General features: G+C 40.3%; 1 non-coding gene across 1 annotated transcript; it reads right to left on the bottom strand.

Annotated features, from left to right (window-relative positions):
* Positions 1–1,487: 1,487 nt before the first annotated feature.
* Positions 1,488–1,592, bottom strand: LOC140640685 (U6 spliceosomal RNA). Its single transcript, XR_012037329.1, has one exon. It is a non-coding gene; the product is annotated as a U6 spliceosomal RNA (small nuclear RNA).
* Between the last annotated feature and the right edge of the window lie 3,873 nt (positions 1,593–5,465).

Genomic DNA, 5,465 nt, shown 5'->3' with positions numbered 1-5,465 from the left:
CCTTAAGCCAGTGGTGCTCAGCTCTGGGTGCCCCTAGGGGACAGTAGGCTTCCTCCTGAGCAAGCTTACACATTGGGATTTCTGTTGTGCAGAGTCCTTGCCAGCTACTTCTATCCTCCTTCTCCCTGCCATCTGACTCATTAGGATCCTAGAAACCTCAGAATTCAACGTTTTTTCAGTTATTTTATTTCCTTAAAACAACAACAACTTTGGAATGCATTGTCACCCACTGAGCATTTATTGTGTTACTTTATTGTGTTACTACAATTGTGGTTGTCTGTGTGACATTCATATCACCTTTCTCCCCGTATAACAACTCTACTGAGTCTCCTCAGTTTTACACACCAGGTGGCATTCACCTCTCCACAATGGCTAGTTCAAGGGTCTCCAAAGCTGAGATTCTTGTTCATTGTGAGATGTCATGTTCTCTCTTCCCTGGATTTTAAGGGGAAAGTATGTTGCCCTGATAGCTGCTGGCAGGCATCTTGCAATGGTGGGGGATGCCAGCCTGAGGGAGAGGCAACGTATGGAATAAGGCATAGTCAGTAGAGCTTTAGAGAAGTCTAGCCAGAACTTATGTGAGTAATGCTTGAGGCTTACATTTCCTATGGACTTTTAGGTACAGGTGCCAATGAATTCCCATTACTATTTAAGGCAGTTTGAGTTCAATTTTCTGTTGTTTTCAGCATAAATTATTCTGATGTAGAGCCTTTAAATTCATTTACTTCTCTCAAATTTTGGGTTACTGACTTCACATTAAAATATCCTCACCATCAGTGTATTGGCACAGCACTACGTACTTCCAGTGTCTTTTGCCCTCATGACAACCTTATGAGATAGGTAATAATATTATGGAGTTTCCACTTTTCGGATGAAGATACTCAGGCTCTGAGAGAGTGTGATTTCTCTAAAGACACAAAACCTCTAAGCAGCAGTAGAATCTGAATTAAGCCTATTGCAAATACCATATGATATCTATTTATTATAGAAAAGAAACAAGATAAAAATTCATCTTTGTAGACAGTTGGCAGCAATCACTTGTATTTGTGAAATACCTTCTCTATTTCCAAAGCATATTTGAGCCTACCCTTTTGACACGTATCAACTGTAGGTGCTGAAGGATACAGAGGCCAGTCACAACGACTACCTAGGAAATGAGTCAAGGTGTATCTAACCAATGCAGGTAGAAGAAAGTGCTGCACAATAAAAAAGTTAAACAATGTTCTCCAATGACAGACGCAGTGTGTAAGCCTCTGAGTCTTCCAGAAAGGGCTTCAATATCATTGTATTTGATTAAGTCTGAATGAGTGAGGTACACATTGGGACTTGGAGGAAGTGTCACTGAAGAATAGGCAACCCCCTCCTTCTTCCAAGCCCGGCTGGATCCTTATGATCAGATCATCAATCTTGATATTACACAAAAATGACCATAGAGACTGGTATAAAAGAAGCATCAACATACCTTCTTTTTTTTTCTTCCCAGTTTTAAAAATGTGGAACATTTTGCAAAATTTCGATGTCATCCTTGCACAGGGGCCATGCTAATCTCTGAATTATTCCAATTTTAGTATATGTGCTGCTGAAGCAAGCACCACACCTTCTTTTAACTTATTTATTCTCCCTAGGCTAGCACAGTCTGGTCTAGGATCTTTCTGGTCTCAGAGTTGCAGAGTCAGAGCAAGGGTCAGTTATCCTGGTGTCTCTGAGAATCTTACAGGCCCTCAGACTAGCTATAAGTCTGTCAGAGTGATGATTATAATTTTATAGATGGAAAAGTTAAGATAATTAAGTGGGGGGTTAAAATTATTTGGCATCCAAGTGCATTAGGCGGTAACAGAACTGAATGAAAACTAAGGTATTTTGACTGGTTCTTCAATCCTTATTTAACTAGGATGCATTAGTTTTTCATCCACGGGAAGTTACCCAGGCCAATTTTGTTGTAAGTGAAACCCAGAATAAAGATCAGGAACATCATTGGAGGGACAGGCTGTGCCTTTGAGTATAAAACTCAAAAAGAGTAAGGCTGGATTTGTTTGTAGTAATTAATGTTGAAGAGTTGGTAATGAGACTAGACACGTAGTTTAATCAGACTGTCTGGTGGTCACCCAGAACAGACACACTATGATGCCTATGACACTAATGTGGAAAAGCCGCGGTTTCTTGGCCCAGTGAGTGACTGTCAATCCCCCAGACAATGCTGATTTCCCAGCATGGTGAGGGGCTTCAGGTCCATAAAGTTTCCAGGGCTTTCTCCCGTGTGTTTTGATTAGTGCGTTTTTGATAAAGTGGGCAACAGTCTCTTTTCTCATTGCTAACATTCCCTTTTGGTGCACCAGCAGCAGTCTCAAGAAGTCTTCTACCACCATAAATTCTAAATGCTCTTGGCTAGCTTAATGGTATTGGATAGTCTAGAACTGGGGGCATCTTAGATAATGGATAATTTTGGACAATTCCCATGTCTCACTTTCTCATTCACTCAGAAATATTTATTGACTGCGTTCTGTGTGTTGGGCCCAGTGCTAGTTCCTGGGTAGAGAATAAAGAGCACGCAGATGTGATCACTGCACTGATAAAGCTTGCAGTTTAGTGGGGAGGGTAGCATCAGATACATAATTACAAAACATGATGAATGAAATGGGATAGACTTGAGTACTACAAAGACATATACCAGGGGAATCGCATTTTGGATTGGGGTACCACCTTGTGAGGAAGTGACTCTTTATGCTGAGAAAGCACCAGCAAGATAGAGTGGGAACAAGAGTTTCTTAAGCAAAAGAAAAGGCAGGTTAGTAGTTGTGGCGGAGGAAAGAATCTGTCCTGTTGAAGTAACTGAAGCTGGGGTGTGGGAGCAACGAGGGAGAGAGGTAAGCAGGGAGAGGTGAGTATGTGCAGACCCATGAACTCTGGGCATTTAAGCTTTGGAATCTTGAGATGTCTGGAATCAAATCTTAGCTTCTACTTTTACTTATGATATTGGACAAGTCACTTAATTTCTTTGTGAGTCAGTTTCGACTGCATTGAAATTATCTACTGGGCAAACTAATGTAGAATAAATGAATCTAAATGTCTGGTCCATAGCCCTGCCCGTTCCTTCTCTCCACCATCTGCTTCCTTTTCTCTTCCTGCATTTTTATTCAGCGCTATTGTTGTAGTTGGATAGTTATTTAACAGTGGTTTTCTTGGCTCTTTCCCATTACCTTGCAACCCAAATAATCAAAAACTGAATCATCTAGATGTTAATTATTGTTTAAGAAATTTCATTTCCATCATTGACATTATCTTTATTAATTATAACAGATGCATTTACAATCAATTGTTAGTCTATCCTTGCTTTTAAGTCTATCCTTGAGAGATTCTCAGGTTCATGTTGGCTTAACATTTTATTTACAAAATAGTTGTGATTTTTTTTAAACTTGGAAGATTGTTTTTGATGCATAATATGAAAGCTGACTGTGTGACTTAGGAAACCAAAAATATTTATTCAGAAAACATTCATTGCAGTTAACTGTCATGTTGAAAAGGCAGCTTTTTGTTTCAGGGCAATGAATGCAACACAGTATATTTTAGTTTATTAGCACTGTTGGTTGAGAGTGGTTATACAAAAACGCTTGGACAAATATTCCCAAATATAACAAGTGCCCCAGATTCTCCAACGTTAGGAAGATGTCACAGGATGTACTCATTCTTCCAAGTAAATGAACTAGATCAAGGAGTTCTTCTGTTTCTTTTTCTCCCCACCGTTATTATAATAGAGCATATTGTGAATGAATTTCTCGAAGTGGGAACTAGCACTAAAATCTTTCAAAAGTGCTTTTACAGGGAGTTTATGCTTCACACCGTCTTAGTGGCTACCTCTGTGACCTAGAACTACACCTTTGGCTTCCATGGGCCTTAGGATAAAAGATAAACACCGTTATGTTTCCTCCTAACCTCACAGGATTGTCCTGGGGGTTAGACTAGATGCCATTTTTAAAATAGTTGAGAACGGGGAGCATTCATTCAACAAACCTGACTGAATGGAAAGAAACAAAAGTGCTCAATATCAGTGTGGTCCAGGTGTATTATTTAATTGTAACAGCCTTACAAAGTAGCCAGGGCAGTAACTATAAAGTGCTAGGGGAATGGTAGGTGCTAGATGATGAAGATTTTTAGAATTCACTTTTTATGTTTTTCTAAATAATTAAATTACACAACTACTCTATAACTCATTTTGTTGTTCATCAACCCGTGCTGTCAGTAGGTTCTTTTCCCTATGTAACCCTCTAACCCTTTCATTGTTTACCCTTGCCCTCTTGCTTTTTGAATGAGTTATAAAATGGTTCTCAACGACTTAAAACACTCATCCACTTTTTAGCCTTCTCTTTTAAGAAGTCAGAGCTATCTCTTATCTTGTATATGGTTTATTTTTCTATTCTTCTATAGTTCTAAGTTTTATAGTTTTCCTGCCAGGTCTGCAGAACTTTTCCTCCTAGTCTTTTGTTTCCTTCTTGTTGTCTTTGTAGCTTCCTCTCTTTTTTCTATAAAGGAGTCTTTCCTTCCCCAAAGTTACGCTGATGTCCCTTTTAACTGCTGAATTGTAATGTTACTTTCCCAGCATCCTGGGTTGAACCCCCCTGGGTGCTTTGCGAGAGCCTCCTGTGGTCTGATGGAAAGCTACCAGTTACTAAAAATGCAGAGCACTGGCTATTCCCTGTACATCCTCCCTCTAGGCTGGGGTGCCCCCTGAGGGGAGGCCTGACTCTCACTGGGTCTCAGTGTAAGTGTTTCCCCTTCTAGGACAGGGTACATCAACTGAGTTCCATCAGAGGGGCTTTACTCCTTCCCTGTAAATATTATCTGATGGTGTAATTCAGAGGGAAAGGGGAGAGCCAAAGCGGGTTGTGCTGTGGTCTGCTTTTCCTGGCAGGACTATTGGGGCATGTTGTTCCTGCCTGTCCTCATAAGCTGATCATTCTCTTCCTCCTGGGGTGGCCTGGAGGTTGCTACACAGAGCAGTGTGACAGGCCACCAGCAAGGTGATAAAGAAGAGAACACCAAGGAGACCTCCCATACCCGGTACAAGGGAGAATGCTAGTAAATGAAAAGTCCTGAATCTCACACTTTCCTTCAAGTAGATGTCCCAGATGGAAACTCTCTGAATCACAGCCTGTAAATATTTTCACCCTTGGCTTATTTTCCTTAGACCTTTTGTTGTCAGGGAGAAACACAAAGAGGAAAAAAAAAAGTAGAGATGAAGGAAGAGGAAAGTTCAAAGAATACTTGGGAACTTGACTCTTAGCAGCAGCCTATTCAAAAATATCTATTTAGGCAATGTTGAGAGCGACAAGGAGGATATTGACTTTACTGAAGGTGGCACGAAGGCAGTGCATTCAGTTTTACCAACTATTAAGTGACTGGTATATGAACATAAAAGACATGTTTATTGATTTACTTCAGGCATCCCAAAGAATGAAGTGTTTTTACAG

Source organism: Canis lupus, chromosome 9 (genome assembly GCF_048164855.1).
Source record: "Canis lupus baileyi chromosome 9, mCanLup2.hap1, whole genome shotgun sequence".
Lineage (NCBI taxonomy): Eukaryota > Metazoa > Chordata > Mammalia > Carnivora > Canidae > Canis > Canis lupus.
The sequence above is the reverse complement of the archived record's forward strand: the minus strand, read 5'-3'. Positions and strand labels throughout refer to the sequence as shown.